Below are 13,257 nucleotides of genomic sequence, written 5' to 3' on the forward strand. Positions count from 1 at the left end.
ACAAAGTTAAATCGATTTGCTTCTATTGAACATTTGCCTGAATCAATTAAGAGCCAGTTTAGTTCACTTATAGCTGTTGGATTGTTTGTGCTTAGATTCTGAATTGGAAGGCATGTGCACTCGTGCACAGCATGTGCATTGGTGCATCTCATGTGCTTTGTGCACAGCCTGTGGCCTGCATAAAGGTCCTTTGTTTAATTTTAAAAATGGTTTGACAGCATATGCTGTCAGATACATTCTACTGCCCATGCTTGCTTTTAGTTAATAAATAGGAAAGGAAAGCCTGCCAGGGAATATTGATGGGGGTTAATACTTAATTAGCTAAGTGGAACTGAAAAGGGGCAGCACGTGGGAGGGGTATTTGATTAATCCAACAGGCTGATAAAGGGCTGAGGTTTAGGCTTATAAAAGAGGGACAAAATGAGGAGAGAAAAAAAGAGGAAGAGATAGAAAAACATCTGATAGACTGGGGGAGAGAAGAGAAGAGAGGGAAAGAAAATACACACTCTAGACCTTAAGAGCTGATAGAAAAGAAACACACACACACTGTGAAGATAGAAAGAAAAGAGAGAGTTGACAGGAATAGAAAGAGAGCAAGAAAGAGAGAAAACAGAATTAAGAAATCAGAAACTTGGTCTTGTTTGTCTGAAGTTCATTTATTGTCAATACGTTAGGCAGTGTTCTTTCTTCTAAATTTCAATCGAGATTATTGTTAGTGTTCTGCTGCATTTGGTATATTCCGGAATTGGACTGTCTGGAGTATCACACTGTGTGCTGTTTCATCGGGTTGTTTCTCCTTCAACTCTAGTTCCATCTCGCAACAGAATCCTTTCTGTTGTGCTGTTCTGATTGCTGCTGCTATCTTGCTCACTATTGCTGCTGCATTTTTGTCCTGCTGCTACTGTTAATTCTGCCTTTTTGCTGCTGCTGATTCCCATCTTCTTCTTCTTCTCCTTTGCACTTTCAGCATTTTCAGGTACACATTTCAAGTCCCATATTGATGTAATTGAAACAGTTTGAAAGCATGAAATGAAAAAGGTTGAAGAAGTTCAAGCATTTGCTGTAATATTCATAGTACATTAACAGGCCTTGTGGAAATTGATTTAGCTTATGTTTCAATAGTTCAAAAGAGTATACTGATAGCCGACTGAGTTTCACCCCTTTGTATTTGAGCTCGACAATTGTCTGTTAGTATAAGTATGCATATTTCGACTTTACACAATACTGTTTTCTGTTTCATTTAGTTTTTTTAGTAAGACTAGTCCATATAAGTTTGGTTAAGTTCAATACAAGAAATGCTCAGACTAAACGTTGTATTTCGCTAACTCGTATATGATTCCTTGTCAAATTAAAGCATTTTACTTCGCCAGTTATCCTTTAACCTAGTTCAAATAAGTTCAGTTAAGTTCAAATTAAGAAATGTTCGGATTAAGTATTGCATTTCATCTATCTCATATGTAATCTTTTATTCGACCAAATCATTTTCGTAAAAGGCATGACGTCTTTTTACTTTAAAAGTAATCAATCAAAATTGACAGGAGTTTGGTTTAAGCTGAAGTATATACTTCAATTAGCACACACACTTTCCTTTCTTCTATCTCTGGAAATAAAAATAATAGAAATGTAGTCACTGTAGGATACCCTTCTAAAAATAATAAGACGAGCCTCGCCAAATAAAAAAAAACCCAATTGCGGGGCCCTCAACAACTAATGATAATTATTTAGAATTCAAGATAGGTCATTTAATAAATTTCATGGCCTTCTACAAAGATAATAACGCGTTAGACTCTGTTGGCGCGGCTTAATTAAATCACATTCTTAAATTCGGGTGCACATTGATGTGACCCAAATCCAAATCTCAACGAAGTCCAAATGTGTCGACAATCACGGGTGCATTGATTGTGACGTGGTTCGAGATGCATTTTCACGACGTTGCAATTCTGTAAAATAAATGATAATAATAAAAGCGGTTAAAACTTAATAAAAGCACATAAGTCACAACATGTATTTAAATCAGATATTTAGCCATTATAACAATTTAAGCGACCGTGCTAGAACCACGGGATTCGAGGGTGCCTAACACCTTCCCTCGGGTCAACAGAATTCCTTACTTAGAATTTCTGGTTCGCAGACTTCATTTGGAAAAGTCGAAAATTTCCTCGATTTGGGATTCAAGATAAACCGGTGACTTGGGACACCAAAAGCCAAACCTTTCCCAAGTGGCGACTCTGAATTAAATAAATAATCCCATTTCGAATATTGTCACTTAAATTGGAAAAAACTCCACCCGCGCATTTTAACCCTTCGGGGCTGGGCGCGCAAAAAGGAGGTGTGACAGCTCTGGCGACTCTGCTGGGGATTAAAACCCAGAACCACTGGTTCAGGGTTCAAGAGTTCGAGCTTGGAATAATTGTTATATTCGGCTTTATTATCTGATCTTTATTACATATTTTTGCATAACGTGCTAAATGTTGTCTTTTACCGCTTTGATATTATCTGAACTGTATATAAACTGTGCCGAAACCCTTCTCTCTTCACCTCCGGGGAGAAGCTCGCTGGTCGAGACTCCCTATTCTGTTAGTGTCAATACCCGAAATAAGAAAGAGGACGGATAAGTTACGAAGCCGGACGGCCTTTTGGTTCCCGGTAAGTTGCCCCTCCTCGACTCGAGTTGTCCGCTCGGGTACACAGTCTAGAACAAATACCAAGGTTTAAACCTAGTATAACTCGACTTCATGCCGGATCCCTAGTAGGAACGCTTATTTGCATCATGTTGCATTTGACTTAGGGGGCTCAACACAGGGGTTGGGTCCGTCTAGGACAAGCAACCAGAAATGAAAAGGCCACCCTGCTGCATCTTATTTGTTTTGCGCATTTATTTGCTTCGGTTCCGCATGTTGATCGGTTTCTAAAAAAAAAATAGCAGCGTAGGGAGATAATTACTTATTTTGGAAAAATAAAACCAATGTCCAAGTAGTGTCGAAACCTCGTCGGAATTTTTCTAAAAAAAAAAGAATAAAACCAAAAGTTGCCTTTTAGTCTGATTAAAAAAAACATATAAAAATTTGTTTCTTTTCTTTTAAGAAAAAAAGAGGGTATTTATTTCAAAAAAAAATATGGAAAACTCATAATTCAAAAAAAAATGTGTTGTTTCTTTTGTAATACCCTTTTATAAATTCGGACTAATAGTCCAAATATTGCAAAAAAAAAAAACAAAAAAAAAATATTTTTAGTATTTATCTTTCTACAAAAACAATAAAAATGCTTATTCTTGATTACTAGGTTTATTTGATTTTCTCTATTCGCGATATGACCGAACTACGCCGGTTTGATTCTCGCACGGGGTGAGATACGTAGGCAACCCTCGGCGGGTCCAACCTCCCGTTTTCAAAAAAATCTAGATAATTTTAATTTTTGAGTCTAATAAAGTTTATCGCCTTAAATAAATGTGCAGGATGAGCACGATACAAAATGAATCGTTTTCAATAATGACCAAGATCCCTTTTGAGTTGCGATTATGGTGGAACGACTTAGGCAAAGAAGGGCAAGGCAAAGTGAGGAAATATCTGAAAAATCTCCCGGATTTACTAGACATTCAGCCTCGGGGTGATATTATCAGATCATTGGTCACTTACTGGGACTCAGCGCACAATGTATTCCATTTTTCAGACTTCGAACTCACCCCGACGCTGGAGGAAATAGCGGGATACATTGGGGGTGATGAAGCTCCGTTAAGGTTCAAGTACTTGATTGCACCTAGAGCCGTCACGGTACACCGATTTTTGGACTTTCTGAAAATACCCCGAACATTTCACCATCCAGATCTTGCCAAAGGCTTCTGCAGTCTCCATCTCATGTATGCTAGATACGGTCATGAGGGTGGGTTCAATAAGCCGGATTTCAAACTATGTAGTAAAGGCAACCGGCAAAAATGGGACGAACACAGGCAATTGGCTTTCATGACGGCTTTCTTAGGTCTTATAGTGTTCCCAAGGAAGGACGGCAACATCGATCTAAGAATAACTGGGGTTGTCAGTACTTTGCTTACCCAAGATAAAAGTACTCTGGCGCCTATGATTATGGCTGACATTTTCCAGGCTCTCACTGTTTGTCGAGCCAGGGGTGACTTCTTCGAAGGATGTAACCTACTGTTGCAAGTATGGATGACCGATCATTTATGTCATCGCTCCTCACTTGTGGGTTATGGTTCGCCAGAGAAAACTTGTATTGGAGAATTCTACACGAGAATCAAAGGGCTCAATTTACCTGAGGGAGTCACATCATGGACCTCATTTCTCCGAACTCTCACTGCCAGCCAAATCCAATGGACGCTCGGATGGTCACCTATCGAGGAAATCATATACATGCCGGCAACCCGGCCTCACTTTCTGTTGATGGGACTGAAAAGTATCCAACCCTATGCACCGTATCGGGTTTTGAGGCAACTTGGGAGGTACCAAGTGGTACCGAAAGATGAAGATTTGAGTACCCAAGTGATTGAAATCAGTCCGCACGGTCATTTCCCTGAAGAAGAAGTTCGCCAAATCTGGAGTGAATGCCAACATCTGACAGCAAACACTTGTGTGATCGATACGGCAAAAGGGGAAGTCGCCCCAGGATATCACGCTTGGTTTAGAGGTAGCCTGTCTTACGAAAGACCGGCTAAGAGGCCGCATCTCAAAGATTTCGTAGAATCATCCCAAGGGCAATGGAACTGGTTAGCAAAAGAGAAGGGTTATCGAGCAGAGATTGGCGATTTGAAGCTACAAATAGATAGTTTGAAATTCGATAACAGCGTACAAATCGCGGCGGATCGAAGCGAAAAGAATAGGTTGATCCAAGAGAATGAAGAACTTAAGGCCCAAGTCCAAAAATTGAGATTGTCTCTTGATGAGCAACCCAGAAGTCAATCAGACCAGCGGTTGATAAAGGGTTTGAAAAGAGAGATCACGGAATGGCGAGACAGGTTAGAAGAATCCGAAAAGGTCATGACAGAATTCAAGGCACGGTGGGAAACAAGAGTAGATAAGCATCGCCGATGTTTGAACCAATTGAAACGTGATCACGAGAAGGCTGTTTCCAAAATAAAAAGGGAGATGGCTACACTTGAGTTTAAAGCAGTTAAGCAGGCCAGGGATTTCCAAATGGAGAATAGATACTGTTACGACTTGTTGGCCCAAATGAAGGAAGAAGTGCGGCAGTTGAGGGATCAGCACATACAGGACTCACAGGTATTCAAGACGAGCAGTGATCAGATAAGGCACCTACTCATAGAGAAGAAGCAAACCAGAGATAGGATCAAGGCCATTGCCCATGCCATCACCAGACGATGTCTACGATGTGAGAACATGTCCAGCGCTACCGTCCTCTCGGCAGTAATGGGTTATGTCAAGCAGACTATGCACGAGCTGGAGCAACTTGAGAGGGATCTCACGCCTAGGACCGCGGCGAGGCCGAACGATGCCCCGCGGAAACCAATTTTTAAAACCATAATGCATTCATAGGTCAAATCTGTATTTTAGCATCTTCTGCCTGTTTTTTCATCAAGGTGATTTTCAGTCTATTTTGAGTCTAGGTTCATTTTCCAAGTTTGCTTTTTCTTTTGCAGAATGTAGCTTGTAATAGAACATTTCAACAATGAAGAGGTTGTTTCTTTTACGTCCATTTGTGTTTTTCGAACTACGTAATGATCTGATTCACGTAGGCATCGTGATACGTAGGCAATCCTCATCGGATCCGGTCGCATTTCTTTTACTACAAAAATAAAATATATATATATATATATATATATAATAAATAAAATAAAAGGAAAACAAAAGAGAAAAGAAAAAAAAAGGAAAAACTAATAAGAGAAAAAATGCCGGAATGACGCATGCTCTCGTAGCAAACATATAGTAATCCACTTAACTGTATAGGTGCATCATGCCCAACGTGAGATTAACTATCTATTATTTGCTGCAGAATTAACCGTGCGTTTGTCATTGAGCATTTTTTTTCAGGGTTTTGAAAAGACGGTTGGTTTGGTGAAAGTCTGGCCTCGCACTCATACTTCACGAGGTCAAGGAGAGGTGTTCAACTACCTGTTGTTAGGACCAGAAGCAGTACTCACACTTACTTCACCAGGTCAAAAGGAAGTGTGGAAATGTCTTCGGAAATTCCATTGCAAACAGTCCCCGTCTCTGAGGAGAGCTCAATCTCAGCCGTCCTCACACCTGAATCCGCAACTGCGGAGGAAAATAGGATCCTACGGCTCCGCATGTTGGAAATGCTGGATGACTGGAACAATGGGAAAGAGCCGCCAAGTGTCGTCCCCGGATTCCCTGAACTATTCTCCAGGTCAAGTGGGACTTCTAATGTTCCCATAAATTACCCTGCTACCCCATTTGGGTACCCAGCCACCTCCGCCTTCTCTGCAGGATCACCTTCTGAGCCTCATCCCCGAATGTCGGCCAATGATGCAAGCATGAACATCTTTACTGCATCGCCTTTCCCAGCTACGGCACAGCCTGCCACGTACAAGCCAAGCCTTGACTCATCCTCTTTTACATTCCAAGCACCGTCGTTCTCAATGGAACCAACTAGGTTCGCCACCAGTACTAATCCTCTACCGCCTCAGTGCGAGCCTGTACTAGGGCAGGATCAGAACCCCAGAGTCGTAGAACAAAATTAGATGGCCAAAAGGATGAAAAGCCTTGAGCAAAGTCTGAAGAATATGCAAGGATTGAGCGGGCAGAAGAGCGTCTCTTACGCCGACCTATGCATGTTTCCTCACGTACACCTGCCAACAGGTTTCAAGACCCCCAAGTTTGAGAAATACGATGGGCACGGTGACCCCATTGCACATCTTAAGAAATACTGCAACCAATTGCGGGGAGCCGGCGGAAAAGAAGAACTGCTAATGGCATACTTTGGGGAAAGTTTAGTAGGGATAGCTTCGGAATGGTATATGGATCAGGAAATGTCCCGATGGCATATATGGGATGATCTCGCCAGAGATTTTGTAAAACAATTCCAGTATAACATCGACATTGCGCCAGACCGAAACTCTCTGTCAAATTTGAAGAAGAAGCCTTCGGAAAGCTTTAGAGAGTATGCTATTAAGTGGCGTGAACAGGCGTCGAGAGTGAAGCCTCCCATGGATGAAGTGGAAATGGTCACTACCTTTCTCCAGGCTCAAGAGTCTGACTATTTCCAAAACATGATGTCGGCCATGGGTAAGCCATTCGCGGAAGCGATCAAGATTGGAGAGATGGTGGAAAATGGGTTGAAAACGGGAAGGATTTTGAGTCAAGCAGCCATAAGGGCAACCTCCCAGGCCGTCCAAAGCGGGTCTGGAGGAACAACAAGGGGGAAGAAGAAAGAAGAAACGACTATGGCAGCCTCTGAAGCAAGGGAGTATCGTCATCCCAGGCCCCATTTTCCGGAAAGAGCCCCACAACACTATTACCCCCATTCAAATTCGGCATATGCTCATCAACCTTATATGGTCATGAATGCCCAACCTTATAACCATCCACCACAACAAGCCAACCGAGGCCCAGCTCCACCTCCCAGAAATCAGCCTCACTACCGCAACCACTATAACCCACAACCCCCGCAGAATAACTACCGCCCCCAAGAGCCACCTCGACGGCGGACTTTCACGCCCATCGGTGAGCCATACTCAACTTTGTTCCCAAAGTTGGTCCAGTTGGGTTTCTTGCAACCCATCCCTCAAACAAGGCAAAACCCGACATCTCCTTCTTACAAAGCCGGAGTCAGATGCGCCTATCATTCAGGGGCCGAGGGACATGATACAAACGACTGCTGGTCATTGAAAAGAGTGGTCGAAAATTTGATAGAGCAGGGGAAAATAGTGCTAAGGGACGAGGAGATCCCGAATGTAACAAACAATCCACTGCCCGCTCACAATAATGGGCCGCTGATCGGCATGATTTGTGAAGACAAAGAGTTCGACCCTGCTTTGAAAGCCATAATTGCCATTGTCGACACGGGGAAGAGGCCTGAAATAGACCAAAAATCAGAAAAGGGGGAGGAGGCCAAGGTTGCAGAGAGCAAGCCTGAAAAGAAGGTGGAGAAGAAAGCGGTACCAGCAAAGGGTGGAATTCTTTACATACCGCGAGGTCAAGCCAAGAAGACGCAGAACTTCGGGATCAAAAAGACAAAACCTATGTACGTGCCAAAAGGGGCCTATGTGGTCCGGGGGACGATTCAACCACCTCGGCTGAATGAGCCAGTGGTTATCGGACGCGTGCCACAAAAGCCAATGACCAACCCGTCCACAGTGCCGTGGAATTATCAAAAGACTTTGGTAATGTACAAAGGTAAGGAGGTCATGGAAGAACTTCCAGAAAATACTTTCGTTAGAGGGTACTCAAATACCCAAGAACTGAACAACGCCACGCAAAGGCGCTTCCCTCCAAAGAAGCCCGTGAGTGTTGAAGAAGCGGAAGTGTTCTTCCAACAAATGAAGATGCCGGATTACGAAGTGATAGATCAGCTGCGCAAGCACCCTGAGCAAGTATCCATGCTGTCATTATTAATGAGGTCAACCGAGCATCAAAAGATCCTGCTGAAAACCCTGAATGAAGCATATGTACCGGTCGAAACCTCGGTGGAGCAACTAGAGCGGATGACAGAAAGATTCTTCGCCGTCAACCAAATCTCTTTCAACAAGAACGATTTACCCCCGGAAGGAGCAGCACACAACAAGGCCTTGCACTTAACAGTGAAATGCGAGGACTACTATGTCAAGCGGGTAATGCTGGATGGGGGATCAGGTGTTGACATTTGCCCGCTCTCCACGCTACAAAGAATGGAAATTGGGGCAGGAAGAATCCGACCCAACAACGTCTGCGTGAGAGCTTTCGACGGCGTCAAGAGAGACACCATGGGAGAAATAGACCTGCTGCTGGTCATAGGACCAGTCGAATTTCGAGTCACTTTCCAAGTGATCGACATGGACACATCTTACAATTTCCTCCTTGGCAGGCCTTGGATCCATGCGGCAGGAGCCGTGCCTTCTACTCTTCACCAGATGGTGAAGTTCGAGTATGAAGACCAAGAGATCGTGGTCCATGGGGAAGACGAACATGCCATTTATCGGGACCCATCCATCCCGTATCTTGAACCAAGAGAAGGGAGCGAACATACGGTCTATCAAGCTTTCGAGGTGGTACTGGCAGAGCAGCACGAAGAGGGAGTACCTTGCCCCCAGCCTTTCTTGTCTAACGCTTCGGTCATGGTGGCCAAAGAGATGATCAGGCACAGATTTAGGCCAGGGAAGGGACTTGGACGAACCCTTCAGGGAATAACAGAACCCGTTACTTTGCCAGTCATCAAGAAACCTTTTGGACTAGGTTTCAAACCTATTCCAGCAGACGAAAAATGGGCAAAGAAAAGGAGAAATGAAGGCTGGAAGTTGCCTCAACCACTGCCGGATTTACATGCGACTTTTGTCAGGCCAAGGTACGCTGAAGAAGAAGATGATGAGGTCTTCACAGCTGCGGAAATCGAGGAAATATGTGGGGCGATGAGAGAAATGCTCTACGAGGTCCACATGGTTCAACCAGGCGAAGGCACGAGCACTGCTGAGATGATGTACATGGGGACAAACGCCAAGCTCCAAAACTGGGAGATCACGCCATTCCCAACTAGACGGAAGTCCGGGTAGACCTGTCCTGCCAGCTTTCCTGTATCACAAGTTATCTCCGGGGCATAACTTGAACGTTTTCTTCTTTTCAATTGTTGTTCTGAATTCCTAGTTGTAAACGTTGTTGTCTTCCAATTTTCCAAAGAAAATATACAAAAAAATCATCATTGCTTTCCTATTCTTTCCATGTTCTGATTTTTATTAGTTTTCCTTTCATCTTCCTTTTCAGTCCTAATAATGCGGCTTTAAATATGACATGCTTGCGGACTTCACGCCCAGATCACAATGAGCTATTTAACTGCGAATTAATGAACCCAGAACCAGAATATGATGCGGAAGAGGCTTTTAGGGAGATAAACCGAGAGTTGGAATATTTCGAGAATAAACCTAAGCCAAATCTGAATGACACTGAACCGGTAAACTTAGGAACCCCGGAAGAAGTCCGAGAGACCAAGATAAGCATTCACACGGACAAGAAAACGCGAGAGGCAATAATCCAACTTCTTTTTGAATTCAAAGACGTGTTTGCTTGGTCATATGATGACATGCCGGGACTAGGTGTCGATCTAGTGGTTCACAAATTGCCGATTCATCCTGATTGTCCTCCAGTTCAACAAAAGCAACGAAAGTTCAAAACCGAGGTCAGTGACAAAATTAAAGAGGAGATCACCAAGCAACTGAAAACAGGAGTGATCCGGGTAGTCCAATACACAACGTGGTTGGCGAATGTGGTTCCAGTACCAAAGAAGGACGGGAAAGCTCGAGTATGCGTAGATTACCGAGATCTGAACAGAGCAAGTCCTAAAGATAATTTCCCGCTGCCCAACATCCACATCCTCGTTGATAATTGTGCCAAACACGAGATACAGTCTTTTGTAGATTGTTATGCTGGGTATCATCAGGTACTGATGGATGAAGAGGACGCCGAGAAAACCGCTTTCACCACGCCTTGGGGCACCTACTGTTATCGGGTCATGCCATTTGGTCTAAAGAATGCTGGGGCTACTTACATGAGGGCCATGACTGCCATTTTCCATGACATGATGCACCAGGAAATAGAGGTGTACGTGGACGATGTGATAGTCAAATCCAGGACGCAGGATAATCACATCCAAGACTTGAGGAAATTCTTCGAGAGGCTAAGGAAGTATGACTTGAAGCTAAATCCAGCCAAATGCGCTTTCGGAGTTCCGTCGGGCAAACTTTTGGGTTTCATCGTAAGCAGGAGAGGTATCGAGCTAGATCCAACTAAGATAAAATCCATCAGAGATTTGCCTCCTCCAAGAACAAAGAAAGACGTAATGAGTCTGTTGGGCAGGTTGAACTACATCAGTCGGTTTATTGCCCAGCTGACAAGCACGTGTGAACCCATATTCAAGCTGTTAAGGAAAGATGCAGCGATCAAATGGACAACTGAATGTCAAGAAGCCTTTGATAAAGTCAAAGAATACCTTTCGAATCCCCCAGTCTTGGTACCTCCAGAACCAGGAAGGCCACTTTTCTTGTATCTGACAGTCTTGGAGAACTCTTTCGGCTGCGTCCTCGGGCAACACGACGTAACCGGAAAGAAGGAGCAAGCAATCTACTACTTGAGCAAGAAATTCACCGGCTACGAGGCCAAATACACTCTGCTGGAAAGGACATGCTGCGCTCTCACATGGGTTGCACAAAAGCTGAGACATTATCTCCAAGCCCACACTACATTCCTCATAAGCAGGTTGGATCCTTTGAAGTATATATTTCAGAAACCAATGCCTACTGGGAGACTGGCTAAATGGCAAATCTTGCTTACGGAATTCGACATAGTTTATGTCACTCGCACGGCAATGAAAGCCCAGGCGTTAGCAGATCATTTGGCCGAAAACCCGGTCGATGAGGAATACCAGCCATTAGATACCTACTTTCCAGATGAAGAGGTAAACACCGTAGAAGTGATCTCGGAGGAAGCTCATGTTTGGAAGATGTTCTTTGACGGAGCCGTGAACGCCAAGGGTATAGGGATTGGGGCAATTTTGATCTCACCTGCCGGTCAGCATTATCCCGCCACAGCTAGACTTCGTTTCTTCTGCACAAATAATACAGCTGAATATGAAGCCTGCATTATGGGCATGCATATGGCAATCGATCAGGATGTCAAAGATTTACTGATTATGGGAGATTCTGACCTGATCATCCGGCAAGTTCAAGGCGAGTGGGAAACTCGGGATGTCAAACTTATCCCATACCGACAACATGTGGAGGACCTCAGCAAGCGCTTTACCTCAATAGAGTTCAGGTATATTCCAAGGTGTCACAATGAACTGGCAGATGCACTTGCTACTCTGGCTTCTATGCTACCCTACCCGGGCAACGCCCACGTCAATCCTTTGGAAATCCAAATCAAGGAAAGACACAGTTACTGCAGTGTGATCGAGGCGGGATCAAATACGCAGCCTTGGTACCATGACATCAAGAGGTTCCTAAAGACGCAAGAATACCCAGAGCATGCTACTGAAGATCAGAAGAGGACCATTAGGCGACATGCAAGTGGTTTCTTTCTAAGCGGTGAGTTGTTATATAAGAGGACCCCAGACCTCAATCTCTTACGATGCGTCGATATCGAGGAGGCAAAAAGGATCATGCACGAAATACACGCAGGTGTGTGTGGACCTCACATGAACGGGTATGTCTTGGCGAAGAAAATCCTTCGAGCAGGTTATTACTGGATGACCATGGAAAAGGATTGCTTTAGTTTCGTTCGGAAGTGTCATCAGTGTCAGGTGCACGGTGATTTGATTCATGCACCCCCCACGGAACTGCATCCCATGTCCGCACCATGGCCATTTGTCGCCTGGGGCATGGACGTCATTGGACCAATTGAACCAAAGGCCTCGAACGGACACAGGTTTATACTAGTTGCCATAGACTACTTTACGAAATGGGTAGAGGCTGTCACTCTCAAGTCGGTCACCAAGAAAGCTGTGGTGGATTTTGTACACTCAAATCTTATCTGTCGCTTCGGTATTCCTGCGACTATCATTACAGATAATGCAGCAAACTTGAACAGTCACTTGATGGGAGATGTGTGCGAGCAATTCAAGATAACACACAGGAATTCCACTCCTTATCGGCCAAAAGCCAATGGTGCTGTGGAAGCTGCAAATAAAAACATCAAGAAGATTTTGAGGAAAACAATACAAAGTTCCCGACAGTGGCATGAGCAGTTACCTTTTGCATTATTGGGGTACCGCACTACGGTACGCACATCGGTGGGAGCGACTCCTTATCTTTTGGTTTATGGGACCGAGGCCGTAATACCGGCAGATGTAGAGATTCCTTCACTTCGAATCATTGTCGAAGCAGAAATCGAGGACAGCGAGTGGGTTAAGACTCGACTGGAGCAATTGACGTTGATTGATGAAAAGCGGATGGCTGCAGTTTGTCACGGACAGTTATACCAACGAAGGATGGCCCGTGCTTACAACAAGAAAGTCCGACCTCGGAATTTCGAAGTAGGACAATTGGTACTGAGGCGTATTCTGCCGCATCATGAAGAAGCAAAAGGAAAGTTTGCCCCAAATTGGAAAGGCCCATACATTGTAAGGAAAATATTGCCAAGAGGAGCA

The sequence above is a fragment of the Nicotiana sylvestris genome, chromosome 6, assembly GCF_000393655.2.
Source record: "Nicotiana sylvestris chromosome 6, ASM39365v2, whole genome shotgun sequence".
NCBI lineage: Eukaryota > Viridiplantae > Streptophyta > Magnoliopsida > Solanales > Solanaceae > Nicotiana > Nicotiana sylvestris.